At 33.8% G+C, this 15,231-nt stretch overlaps 1 long non-coding RNA gene across 1 annotated transcript; it reads left to right on the forward strand.

Annotated features, from left to right (window-relative positions):
• Positions 1–4,434: 4,434 nt before the first annotated feature.
• Positions 4,435–8,446, forward strand: LOC110777013 (uncharacterized). Its single transcript, XR_002530300.2, has 3 exons — positions 4,435–5,362; positions 6,653–6,891; positions 8,211–8,446. It is a non-coding gene; the product is annotated as an uncharacterized lncRNA (long non-coding RNA).
• The last annotated feature ends 6,785 nt before the right edge of the window (positions 8,447–15,231 follow it).

A 15,231-nucleotide genomic window follows, 5' to 3' on the forward strand; every position in this document is an offset into this window, starting at 1 on the left:
TACAAGCCCACGCGAGCTGCAGCCCACTGCGCGCGCTGCGCGCTGTAGACACCTACTTTTTTCCCCATTCCCGAAAGGGAAGGTTCGATGATGAAAACGTAAATCTCCACTTGACAACGCATCTCCTATAAAATAACGAATCTCAATTCCCCTTTTCATTTCACCCGAAACCTGCTATTTATAGAAACCTGCTATTTATGGAAACCTGCTAAAAATAGTAACTGCCGTAATGGGTAGTTGTTAAAAGTGGCAAGTCATAAAAGATAGAAACCTGTCAGAATTAGGTGTTGCACTCCAACATAAATCCTAAATTAGATAGAAATTGCGAGAGAATCCTATTCCTAATATGATTCGAAAGTAAGAGTCACGTATTAATTAAAATTCTAACGAGCCTAGAGTTCGTAACGGGCCCAGACGCATCCCGTCACAAGGTTAATATGCACTAAAGGACTCAATTAGATCTCAAATACTCCGGATTCTAGGAATCCGAATCTGACTAAGAAAAACGGCCCAGATCCTATTTTCAACGCCTGGTTCTGGGCGCCGAAATCTTCGGCGCCCAAGCTTGGGCGCTGAAAATACCTGGTACGTGTTTTTTCCTAATTCCTCGTGGATTAGAGTTCTGCAATTCTATCTTTCCACGAACTCTTTTCTATAAATAGGGCCTTAAGTTCGACGTGAAAAGGACAACAACACACAATTATATTCTGAGTATTGACTCTAAACCCCTAAGCCTCACACTGCAAAACTGATCACGCGTTCTGTCGCAATCGATCCATAAATCGAACAGAACGTATCCCGTCCCATAATTTGAGATTCGTTAAATAAAAGGAGAAATAGCAAAGTCAAATTGGTTAGTTTTCTGAGAACCGTGACGCACCTCTCAAGGGTGCGTCGTAATGTGTCCCTTTTCCATGGTTTAATTGCTTTCCTCGCCCTTTTAACTAACTAAAATCTGATTGTTCGATCACGCTTAATAAATATGATATTTTTGGGAAATTCAATTATCATGCTAGGTCCCTTAAAACAATCTAAATCAGATAATCGCGTTCGATCTAGTACTATATGTTGCATATTGATAAAATCAACTCAAATTAGTTTAATAGTTAACGCATGTCCCTTCAATTATTTATACTGAGCTAGTAAGGATATCCTGCCTCTGGAGTTATCGAAGAGAAAGTACTCCTCTCGGTAGTTACAGTCCCCCGAACCCTCAATCTCTACCCTGCTGGTGTACGTTGAGCGATCCCCACCACCAGGGATCACAAGGGAACCTACGGCCGTCGTGGTCAAACATAATTGCACTCCCTTTATGTCACGATAACCGGGTTTTGTCAGTTTTTCTCATTGTCGTTAAAAACTGAATGGCGACTCCTATATTACTAGTCAATTGGGTGTAAACTCACAGGAAATCCAATTACACTTGATTTGACAAAAAAGAAGCGTCACACCCACGAGGGACGAGGTCACGCATTAGCCTCGTGCTTTTTCGACCCCCTCACACGCGCGCTGCCACGGCCTGCTGGGCCTGGCCTTGCGCTGGGCCTGGCGTGGCCTTGGCTGTTCGTGTGGCGCGCATGGCTTGCTGGGCGATGGCCCGGCTTCGTGCTGGGCCTTCGTCTGGCAGGCCTCGTCCGATGCTAATTCGTACAATACGCTTCCGATTAAATTCCCGATTCCGGAATTTATTTCCGATACGAACAATATTTAATATTTTCGATTCCGGAATTAATTTCCGTTTCGAACAAATATTTAATATTTCCGTTTCCGGAATTATTTTCCGATTCCGATAATATTTCCGTTTCCGGCAATATTTCCGATTCCGGCAATATTTCCATTTCCGATAATATTTTCCGATACGACCATGTTTCCGTTTCCGGCAACATCTACGACTTGGATAATATTTATATTTCCGATACGATCCATATTTCCGTTTCCGGCAATTTCATCGTTTCCGGAGTATTCATTTCTTGCCTGTGACGATCTCAGCTCCCACTGAAACCAAGATCCGTCGATTCCGAATATCCATAGATGGAGTATTTAATGCCATTAAATACTTGATCCGTTTACGTACTATTTGTGTGACCCTACGGGTTCAGTCAAGAGTAAGCTGTGGATTAATATAATTAATTCCACTTGAACTGAAGCTGCCTCTAGTCAGGCATTCAGCTCACTTGATCTCACTGAATTATTAACTTGTTAATTAATACTGAACCGCATTTATTAGACTTAATATTATATGCATATTTGGACCAAGGGCACTATTTCCTTCATGACACCCATTAAGACCCACGAATGGACAATGAAAACGCACCACATTATTATTATTATGATTATTATTTTTGGTCGTGTTGCCGGTGCAATAGTTGTGTGCGGCAACCGTGCCGTCGGTGCAAAGGCGGTGCGCGGTAGTTTTTTCTTAAAAAAATTAAAAACTGTAGAAGAAGAAGAAGATCTGCCATTGTTGCCCAACTTGTATGGAATTCAAGTGTACCTAACGATCAAAGTTGGGATAAAAGAAGCAGCAGAAACGATCACTAGTGTATGATACTCAGATTTTTGGGGTTTGATTCTTGTCTTACTAGTCATAGAAACTCCTCACTGGACTAACAAGAAGAGATTATTATTATTATTTTTATTATTATTATTATTATTATTATTATTATTATTATTTATTATTATTATTTTTTATTTTTATATTGTTGATGATTAATTATTGTTATTTTTTGAGAGGCCGGGTAAACATGTTTTTGTAATCCAAATTCTTTTCAACATCGAATTCTAAAATTATTTTAGATTGCATAAATCGTTAAAATGTTTAAAACGTAATTAAATAAAATAAATATACGTTAATTATATATTTATTACTAAAATTAGTAAATTCTATTTAAATATAAATAACTATATGTTAAAATATATTAATAAAATTCATAAATTTACGGGGGATTACAAGGTTAGAGACTTCTTCCATGCCTTTTACAAAAGTTTCGAATGCAACTTCAAAGTCCTTAATAAAAGAATCCCTTTTAAGGTCTTCTTGGCAATCCAAGTGAGCTATAAAAAGACGAAACTCGAACAATGAAATGACCGACTCGGAGTGCAAAGCATTAAGGAACTCATCGTGGAGAAGCTCATGGTGAAGAGATGTGAAATCATCAAGTGTACACGATTCATCATTTGGAGGAATAGGGACAGTTTCCATATTTAAAGTAATTTTCAAAAGAAAAAGAACAAACCAAAACAAAAATTATGCACAAAGACCTAGACTCATCTAACTAACACAAACTAATGCAAACCGAAGTCCCCGGCAACGACACCATTTTGATCGAGGGAAAACTAGGTCGTTACTAATCTCTCCTAATCATACGAATTACCTAAACTAATCACTAAACACAAGTAAAGCGACAAGTAAGGGTCGAATCCACAAGGACTAAGGTGCACTAGATTATGCTAATCGAACAATAAGCTAGGTCGGAAACGAGTTGAAAAGTCAACTAACCAACTAAAACTAATTAAACTAAACTAAGAAATCAAAGCTAAACTAGATTAGGTAATGGTTCAAACAACAACAAATCAAGGAATGGACATAAAACAGCTAAAAGCGGGAAAGATTCACAAGCACTACAAGAATAGGCTTCACAAATAGCTCCAACTATCTCCCGACGTGCGAGCAATTTCCCTAAGCATCGAGGATGAACTCCCGTTCTATCGTACCCGAGGTAAATCAAAATCTCAATTCAACCACATAATCAAGTTTAGGTCTTTAATTCCTTTCTAACCCAACTAGACTACTGCAAACAATCATGGAACACTTAATTGATCAAGTTAAATGCAACATGTATTGGAAATGCCTAAACATGGAATAATTTCATCATGAAAATCCCTAAAATCCAATCACAAATGCCCAAACCAATCAATGTTGGGTTTTCACCCAAACCCTAACCAATAAAGTACTCCATAATCATACAAAATATGAAATTTATAGAAATTAACAACTAGAAACATGGTTCTAAACATTAATAACAAATAATCGATCTAAACATGAATCATTAAATTAAACAAAAATAATTAACCAACAAAATGAGTAAATTAAAGAAATGAAAGAGAATAGGGAGTAAGAAATGTCTCATTGGATTAATGGTTGAAGTTTCAAATCATCTTGCCACTAGTTGATAATCAAAGCCCTCCATTTCTCCTTGACATTTCTCCCTTTCTCTCTAAAATCTATGCTAATGAAGAACCCTAGAAAATTAGGCTAATTATGTACATGGTCTGAGTCTCCCCTAAAAACGGGTATTTATATTACCCATCTAAAAACCAAATAAAAGAAACTAAGTAAAAAAGAAAATAAAAAGTAAAACTAAATAAGAAAAGAAACAAAAAAAAGAATTAAAAAGGGAATAAAGAGAAACTAAAACCCCTTTTTTCAAAACCAAATCCCGTAGCTTTTCATTTCCATAAATCCAAAACAAAGTTTCAGACCCTTCATTTTCGTCTTCTAGCGGAGGTTTTTGTACCTCCTTCGCAGCTCACCTCCCTGCTCCTTCTTCGTTGTCCTTCCATCTCCATCGCCCATCATCGATTATCCTCAACAATCTTCATCCATCATCACGGTCCATCATCCTTCATTACCATCGATCAACATCATCAGCAATCCCCCCCGTTCATCAGCGTTCATCATTGAGTGTCATTCATCATCCAATTCAATCTAAGGGGTCCAATTCGCTGCTAACCGTCAATCAATCATAGTCATCCATTTTCATTAATTCCGTACATCAATCCGCGCTCAATTATTCGACAGAACACAATGGAGGTTCGGCCGGATTTATTTTTGGTTTGGGCGAATTCCATTCAGGTTCGACCGAGCCTCATACTTGCAGGAACTTTTCTACATTTCGGGTTCGGCCGAACCAAAGTTCGGGTTCGAACGAACCAATTACTCTGTTTTATCCTCTATTCTTGCACTGGAGGAAAAATCGTCATGTGCTTTCCTTCAAGTGCGGCTCATTTAGTAAATTGGCAGCACTTGAGAGCATGAAAATAAAAGAAAACAAATTCATTTTCACAAGTGCAGGCTCATTTTAAAAAATTGGTAGCACTTAAACTCAAGTGCGGGCTTTAAACTCAAGTGCGGGCTCATTTTACAAAAGCTGCACATAAGATTTCTAAAATATTGCAAAAAAAAGAATAATGTTTCTAAAATCAGAGAAGCCTTCGTTTTCTCTCTCCCCGATTCTTCTCCCTCTTCCTCTTCAGCTTTGTTTTCTCTCTCCTCTGTCGTCGCCTTTGCTTCTTCATCGCCGGAGATCGATCTCCCTCACCGCCATTGATCTCTACCCTCTTCCAGATCAGACTAATTCAGGTTTGTTCATCGATTTTTTTTTCTGGTTATTTTTGGCGATTTTTTCTCTTCAATCCTCCGCCCTAATCAATTTCTTTACTCCAATTTCATGGACATTGGAGGACCTCTCATTTTTCCGTCAATTATCCATTTTTATGCAAATCTAGGGTTGATGAACTACTTGTTTGTTGCAATTTTCTTTCTCAATTGCCAGATTTACAAAATTGTAGAAGTTTATTTTTGGGTTTTTGTTCTGTTTTGTTGTTCGTTGATGTGTGAATTCGACAGTTTGTCTATTTAATTTCAAAAAGTTATACTGTATTGACCTCGTTCTTATAAAAGTATGGGATTGCATTGTTTATTTGGGAATATCAAGTTTGTCAACAAAATTGGCTGGTTAGAGTGATTCCATTTTAGTTGTTTTCTTGTATTAGGTAGTTTGACAGATTTTCAGAAATTGAGCTTCATTTGAGCTTAATCTGTACTCAAGTACACGTTTTTGATTAATTTCTTTGTAAGTTTTACAGAAAAATGATACTTCCTCCGTCTTTTAGTACTCGCAACGTTTGTTAGTTTCACGCATGCCGATGCACAACTCTGATCATTTATATCTTAAATTCTCTTTATGCAAAAATTATAAAAAGTTGATATTTTGAAAATACGCATTGAGACGAATCTAACAAGATCACACATGACTATGTTTTATCTTATATAAAAAACACTACGAATAGTCAAAGTAGATTATATGAATAGTGGCAAAAGTCCAAACGTTGCGAGTATTAAAAGACGGAGGAAGTATATTATTGCAAAGCTATTTAAAACTATTTTGCTTTGAGGTTCAATATCTCTCTGAGGGAATTGGAAGTAACAAATACTTAATTAATTTCTTAGGGTAGCACTTGTAAGTTGTAACTTGTAAGTGAAACTGTATTTTGTAAGTTCTACCTACGCGGATTGCTTTACTTAGATGATCACGCAACTTCAGCAATTTCAGAAAGTGAGGGATGCAGTAAGAGAAAGGGTAAACAAGCAGGAGTAGTTTGAAAAACAAAGCAAATGCACAGCTGGAGAGGCAGCTTGTAATATCCTCTGAATAGAGTAGGATTTTGTTGACTATGCGTGGGAAGTTGAAAGGAACTGCTATTGTGTTATTGTGTATATTGTGTTTGCTTAGTTTTTATTGTTCCAGAACTTCTTAGTGAACATCTTTAAGATTTTGGGTATTTTCCTGTTTCACTACTATTTGATTAATATTTACCTGAATCCAAAACTTAGACTGTTTTAATTGATTAGAAGCTGCAATCGATTCAGGCTGAACATTCTTGCCTACCACAAATGACGAAAGCCTGACAGTGAGAACATTTGCCAACTTGACTGCAGACTTGACATGATGGAAAGCTTTATCTAAGTTCCAGGAGATCTCCACTTATTTATTAACAGAGAAGTATAATCTCTAGCTTAATGAGGGCAAAGTTTTTTGAGCAGTCTGGTGGCTAACCGACGTTGACTTCTTTATATGGAAGATGACAGAATCTGCATTCTTCAGCACTGTGAGTACTGAATATTCTTGTCATCTCTTAGGTAGTTTGGATAAAGCCTCATTGTAGTTTTGGTGTGTGTCTTTTGACTCCTTATCGTTACAATCTATTGTGCTATCAAGTATTATTAAATGTTGCATCCACTTCTTATATGTGTTTGTTTCTATTGTTTTATTCATTTTAAGCTTGGACAACCTTCCGATCTTGGGTCTCAAAAGTTTTTCATAGGAAAGGATAGTTTTTCATGGGAAAGGATAGTTTTCCATGGGAAAGGAGTATGTGATTATGGGATTTGTCTGTTATGGTTTAGTTTAGATTGTTTAGGATATGTTCGTTGTACATTGCTCAAGTTCTTTTCCTTGGTGATGATTAGTTTTGTTTTTTTATGCTAATTGATTGGTTATGTCATCAAATCAGAAGTTTATTGTCTATCAGACTATTGCAAGTCTTGCCTTATCATTCTTTATTAGTACTTTAAGACTTCAGCTTTTATTACCTATTATATCGTAGATTTATATTCTTATCTTCACGGGTTCTAGTCCATGATTTACAGGTCATCGTTGCTACACTCTTCTATTTGTTCTGTTTTGTTGCAGTTGGCTCCTGTAGCCTATATGCTGCTATTGTGAAGTTCCTGGAGTGAAGTTGTTGTCTTAGTTGTAAGTTATATTAAACATGTGCAGTTCCTGGAGTGAAGTTGTTGTCTTAGTTATAAATATATTAAACATGGAAAAGGATTAAAATACTTATTTAGGTTCATTAAGTGAGAATTAGTTTTAGAAACTTTAAACAGATTCTAATAGACATGTAAATGGTTTAAAATACTTATTTCGGTTCATTAGTTGAAAGTTGGGACCGAATTAAGCCATTTTAGTTAAAATTATGACCAAACAAGTCTTAAATGTGCATAACTTGACCAAAGTAGGTGAGAATAATTCTTTTAAACAAAAAAGTGAGTAAATTAAACATGTATAGGGAACAAAGTACTTATTTAGGTTCATTAGTTGAAAGTTGGGATCAAAATAAGCCATTTTAGTTAAAAAGTTACCTATAATGATCAAACGAGCCTTAAATGTGCATAACTTGACCAAAGTAGGTGAGAATTAGTCTTTGAAACATAAAAAAAATGTTTATTAAACATGTAAATGGTTTTAAATACTTACTTAAGTTCATTAGTTGAAAATAGAGCGAAATATGCCATTTTTATTATTATACGGTTCATTATTAATGTTCATTATTTCATTGTTAGGAGCAAAGACTTACTTTATTATACGATACACTATTTGTAATATAACTAAAGTATATATATTTTTTGATGATCTCTTCTTAAGGTATTCATCAATTCAAGGGAGCAACCGTTCACCACCGAGGAGATAAATTAAGTTCGAGACAAGTTGACAAACTTTATTACCAGTTATTGTCTTTGATATTTTGAACTACTTTTTATTGTAAAGAATCTTAGATTATGGATGCTTGTTTTTCAATTGATAGTAATATAATCGACTTTCAGATTTATAATTATATACTATTTAATTTAATTATCTATGTAATTAGTTATTATTAGTGATGTATGGAGGTTAACAAGTGGTGTGGTTGAATTTTATAATATATGTAGCAGGGAAATCGATAATATAACAAATGTTTAGGCCAAGTGCGGCTCATTTATCTATCAAGTGCGGCTCATTTGTATGTTTGTGCTGCCTATTTCTATGTCTAGTGCGGGCTCATTTCCAAAATTGGCAGGACCAAATTTGTCTAGTGCGTGCTCATGTTCAAAATTGGCAGCACCAAATTTGTCAAGTGCGGGCTCATATTTCAAAATTGGCAACACAAAATTTGTCAAGTGCGGGCTCATTTTCTAAATTGGCAGATATTTTAGCAGCACTTGAGAAACATCAAGTGCGGGCACGCCATGTGCTGCACATGTAAAATCCCGCACTTAAGGCCTTAAAATGAGCTCGCACTTGAGCTTTTTTGTACTAGTGTTGGATGAATTTTGTTGCGATTTTGGGGCTTGTTGTTGCGTGGTTGTGGGTTGTTGATGCCGGTTATTCGAAGAAGGTAGTTGGTGGCTCCACCGTGTTGCAGGGTCGGTGATGGCTAACTTGGTGTTGCGTGAATATTGAAGGGATGGGGAGCAGGTGATGAGAAAGTCTTGGACTATACCTACTAGAGTCTTTAAAGACTATACAAGAATTTAATAATAATATTCTCAAAATTGGGGTAAAAGCAGACCAAAAAAAAAAGGGAAAGCCTTATTCTCTGAGCGCCAAACTGAAAGCTAGAGAGAGAATGAAATTTTCATTTTGCGCCATCAAATAAATCTCCCAAAATTTGAGCGCCATAACTAAATCAGTGAATTTGAGCCCCATAGGCCATAACCCAAAAATTTCAACAAAAATCAAAACCCTCCATCGTTTTCTCTCTCCTCCATCGTTTTCTCTCTCAGAACCAGAAGAAACTTCTTTAATTCAACACCAACAATGGAGGGTAAGAAAAAATTGACAGAATTTCCCGACAAGGTTTCCCTCTTTCTCTCTTCAGATTTTCGATTTCATGGTTTATGATGGAATGATGTTAATATGGCAATTTTAATTTAAGTATAGCTAAGTGAAGTGAAATTTGAGTAGAATTTGATCATCAATTTGCTAGAATCGATCGAATTTGGAGGTTGAATTTCCGTAATTGGGTTTGAGAGGAGAGAGAAAGAGGTTAAAGAAATTGGGGATTTTTAACATTTCTTGTTAACATTGATATCATGTGACATTGAAGGTTGGTTGAAGGTTGATTAGGCGGAGAAAACATAGTTTTATGAGCACTTTGCTTACTCTTTGTCTCCTCGTTTTCGTCAAAGCTTATGCTGCTCATCTCAAGCGCTCCAGCAAGGTTTCCCTCTTTCTCTCTTTAATTAGCTTTTCGATTTCATGTTTTGTGATAATCTTTGTTGAGTTCTCCCCAGCAATCATCTGTTTCAGTACAGATGATGACTCCAGTAAGACCTATTAATTTGTTACTGGACTGTTTGAGGTTTATTGTAGTCTAAACTCTAAACAAACATTAAGCTTGTGGAAAAGGTAAAAGATGTTCATTAATATATTCATCTATTACCTAGATTTATTAACGTCCCCCCTCAAAGAAAAACTAGATTTAGTAACTTGCCACCGATTGATATTTTTTTCTGGTAGTAAGGATGCATTTGTTGTAGTTACATGACATAATTTACCATTAATTGGAGTATCTTCCATATAGGTTGGTCGAGTCCTAAGGAGTAAGGGCTATCAAAAATCAAAATTGTTTTTTTATGCTGCGACCCTATTCAGAGCATCAAAACCTTTCTGTATACATGTCAACTGCATTGCACCTGAGCATACTGATGTGAATATACAAGAAATACAACCAACAAAACAAGAGGTAAGAAAGACATTTTAGGTAGCTCGTTTATTGTAGTCTAAACTCTAAACAAACATTAAGCTTGTGGAACAAAAACAGCAGAAGAAATTTCTGAACATATAAAGAGGACTTTAGAAACTGAACAACATTAATACATATGAGACGTTGAGATTTTGTTTAGCTTCTTTGTAATGGTAATTGGGTATTATTGTACAGATAATTGTTGACATTAACACAATAGACCTATACTGCCCTTAGGTATCCAATGTAGCGATCATAGTGATCCTGAAATATTTATGCGCAAGGAAATGATGTTCCCGCAATTAGACATTATGTTTTGTACTTTTCGCAAATAGTAACTCTTAGGAGCAAGTCTTTTCCCGGTGTACAGTTACCGTTTCTATCCAGACTTGCTATGTGATATGGAGTAGCATGTTTTAATAACAGACTTTCAGATTGCTATGATCTTCATATTTTTTTTAAGTTTTAAACAGATGATGCATTTTATTTAATGATTTGTGTTACTTGTTTTGCTTATCTTGTATGATTCTTTTTTTATAATTTTGTGTCCAACTAGTGAGGACCCTAAATGTTATGTTTTGTTACTGCAATGTTTCAGGTTCCTTCAGGTGTGAAGAACATTGTCTGTCAAAGAAGAACTTGAAATGGTCAACAACTTTGTGCCTGAAATCTTAGATGTCCAATCATCCCAGTCAAAGGAGATTAGAGAGGGACTTGAAACATTGTCTGTTAACAAAGAACTTGAAAGGCTCAGCAACTCTATGCCTGAAAACGTGGTGGACCAATCATCCCAGTCGAAGGACATTAGAGAGGAGCTTCAGGGAGCTCAGCCAGCCGGACCAAGTGCAAGTTCAGATAAAGAAACTAAAGGCAGTTCTTGGCTGCAAAAATCTCCGTGGACTCAGCTTGTGGCCGGTGGAAAGAGTAGCTCCTTTAGCATTTCACAGAAATTACCTAGAGATCTACTTGAGAAGCAACAGTTAAACAAATCAAGTGATAGTGGCACTTCAAATGGTTTTTTTAGTAGCTGCTATTGAAGTTTAGGGTGCTGATACTCGCAGCCCAATCTGAATTGCATAATCTTTTGATTGCTATGTATATTCTACATTGTGTGTTTTTATTTTTGTAAGCCTATTAGCTCAACTGGCCGAGCACCGTGCAACTTGCGCGGAGATGTAGGTTCAAATCCTACATAGGCTATTGGTCTTATTATGGAACTTCAAAAGTTAAAGTTAGCCTTTTTGAGTCAAAAAAAAAATAAAAGTTAGTTTTTTTTGCATTAAAAGTTAGCATTCATGTAGTAAAAGTTAGGTAAACTGATATAAGATTTTTCCAAAATTTTACTAAACTAAAAATGTAAAAGTTAGTTTTTTACATTAAAAGTGAGCGTTCATATAGTAAAAGTTATGTAAACTGATTATAAGATTTTTCTTAACTTTTACATTAATATTCTTAACTTTTATGGAGTATTATTGATATTATTAATTTTTACCAAATAACTTGATTTATTTAATTTACTATCTTGTAAAATGGTATTGAAAATTTAGAGTTAGTACCAAATTTATTTACTATCTTGTAAAATGGTATTGGAAATGGTACTGAAAATTTACCGTCGAGTACCAAATAACTTGTGATTTATTTAATTTACTATTGGAAATGGTATTAAAAATTCATAACGAATGAAATATGATGTTCTAAACATCTAAGCTACTTATCTATAAGCAAATAAACAATGATGTTAATCCTATAATTATGATCTTATAAGATATTTATTCTCGTATTTTAGTTATTTTGTAATATACAAATTTGGTGCTATTTCCTATTTTCCGACCAATGAAGTGTTTGAGAATCATATGGATTTGTATAGATGGTTAAGTAAGAGGTATGTCAATTTAAAAAGACGATGGAAGAGCAAGAGAGGTGGATTGTCGATCATTGTAATTAAAGAACGATTGAGCCAAAAGGGTGATGATATTGGAAATTTGGAGTTGATTACCAAATTTATTTACTATCTTGTACAATGGCATGGGTATTTAAAGCTTTGTACCAAGTTTATTTACAATCTTGTAAAATGGTATTGTAAATTTGAAGTTTAGTACCAAATTTATTGACTATCTTGTTAAATGGTATCGAAAATTTAGAGTACAGTACCAAATATATTTACAATTTTGTAAGACGATGATGTAAATTTGGAGTTAAGTACCAAATTCATTACCTATCTTGTAAAATAGTATTGTTCATTTACCAACTTGTGACTTATAAGTTATAATATATAGTCAATTATCTTATGTCAAAAATAGAAAAGATAATCGTATGACTCGTAAAAGTCACAATGAAGCAAATAGAATGTTCTAAGAATCTTAATTAGATGCAAGCTAACTATGATATTAGTCTAATGAATATGAACTTATAAGATATTAATTCAAAACATAAGCTAAGCATATGATACAATATGATCTTATAAAATATTATATGACTCGTAAGATAATTATATAAACCAATGTGATATTATAAGATACTTGACCTTTTTAACTATGTATAATGTTATAAAATAATTATATGACTCGTAATCAATAAACTATGTTATAAAATAATTATATGACTCGTAACAACTTGTGACTTATAATAGTCAATTATCTTAAGTCAAAAACATAAAAGATAATCGTATGACTCGTAAAAGTCATAATTGGAAGCAAATAGAATGTTCTAACGAATGAAATATGATGTTCTAAACATTTAAGCTACTTATTTATAAGCAAACAAACTATGATGTTACTCAAAATCTCCAATAAATATGATCTCATATGATAGCTATTTTGCAATATACAAATTTGGTGTCATTTCCTATTTTTGATATTATAAATTTGGAATTGAGTACCAATTCTTTTACTATCTTGTAAAATGGTATTGGAAATTTAGAGTCAATGCCAAGTTTATTTACTATCTTGTAAAACGGTTTTGTAAATTTGGAGTAGAGTACCAAATTTATTTACTATATTGTTAAATGGTATTGTGCATTTGGAGTTGAGTACCAAACAACTTGTGACTTAATAGTCAAATAGGATGTTCTAAAAAATCTTAATTATATTATTTATATGCAAGCAAAGTATGATATTAGTCCAATAAATATGATCTTATAAGTTATTCATTCAAAACATAAGCTAAGTATATGATTCAATATGAACTTACCAAATTTTATATGACTCCTAACATAATTATACTCACTCCATCCATAATGTTCCTCGTGTTACTATTCATATGATCAAAGTTTAAAAACTTTGAAAACTATTAGTAGTGCAGATGACAAAAAGAATATTAAATTGTGGGATCTCATTGGATTCCTTTCAATGTAAATTTTCTAAATAATAATTTTCTTATAATTTTACTAATGGTCAAAGTAGTGCATTGGAGACAGCAATATATAATGGGAAAATTAGGAACATTATGGAGCGGGGGAGTATAAACCAACGAGATATTATAAGATAATTGACCATTTAACTCTATATGATCGATGTTATAAGATAATTATATGGATGTAATCAATAAAGTATTATATATTAATTTATGTTATTATGAATCATAATTGTAGTTTTGATCAATAAATAAACATATGCTATTAAAAGTCTATAACTTCTACTAAAATAGACACATGGACTGACACGTGTCACTTCATGGTGCAAAATGGTATTGCAAATGTGGAGTTGAGTACCAATTCGTTAACTATCTTGTAAAATGGTATCACACATTTATAGTTGTGAGTACCAAATTCATTTACTATCTTGGAAAATGGTGCTGGAATTTTTTTAGTTGTGTACTAAATAGTTTGTGACTTATGATAGTCAATTATATAATTTCCTAAGGAATTCATAAGATTCGAGAGATGCATGTTTTCCGAGTTATGGTTTTTGATTGATTGTTGTCCAATCCTGATCTGCATTTGTGGTGAATCGTTGCCCTAGATTCCCTTAATATTGTATTTCCCGATTTAATTATTGTCTTAGTTTTAGTTATATAAATCAACCCTTTTTCCTATTCCCAATAGTCTAAACCTTAGTTTTAATAGTAGAAATAAGAACACCTATTTCCATGTGGATACGATCCTGACTTCCCTTGCTACCTTGTTAGTGGAATTAGGTTTATTTTTTATTAGGTGATACGACTTAAGCCTGTCAATAAGCAAACTATGATATTAATCAAATGAATATGATCTTGTACGATATTAATTCAAAACATAGGCTTCCTAGTTCCAAGTGAAACACAATTTCAATTTCAATTTCAAATTCAAAGTGAAACACAATTTCAATTTCAAATCACAATATTCCAATTTCAAATCAAATTCAAAGTGAAACACAATTTCAAATTCAAATTCAAATTCAAACACAATGTTCCAATTCCGCTTACTAATTCAAAACTCCACAAGTTCAATATCCGCAATTTCCAATTTAAAAGTTACGATAATCCAATCCTCGAGTCCGAATCCTGATTTCGTACCCCAATTCAAGTTCACATACATTTACAAAATTTGATATCAAAATCGAACTTTAAGCCAAAATGGGGAAATGGTATTGAAATTTTGGATTTGAGTACCAAATTCATTTACTATCTTGTAATATGGTATTGAAAATTTAAATTTGAGTACAAATGCATTTACTATTTTGTAAAATGGCATTGAAAATTTAAATTTGAGTACCAAATTAATTTTTTATCTTGTATCTTGTAAAATGGCATTGAAAATTTAAATTTGAGTACCAAATTCATTAACTATCTTGTAAAATGGCATTGAAAACTTAAATTTGAGTACCAAATTCATTTAATGTCTTGTAAACTGGTATTGGGAATTCGATTTAATTTCGAACTTTTGTTCAAATCCGAGCACAAATTCTAAGTCAAATACAATTCCAATTTGAAAACATTCCAAATCCAAAATTCCAATTTCAGTTC

Source organism: Spinacia oleracea, chromosome 2 (genome assembly GCF_020520425.1).
Source record: "Spinacia oleracea cultivar Varoflay chromosome 2, BTI_SOV_V1, whole genome shotgun sequence".
Taxonomy (NCBI): domain Eukaryota; kingdom Viridiplantae; phylum Streptophyta; class Magnoliopsida; order Caryophyllales; family Amaranthaceae; genus Spinacia; species Spinacia oleracea.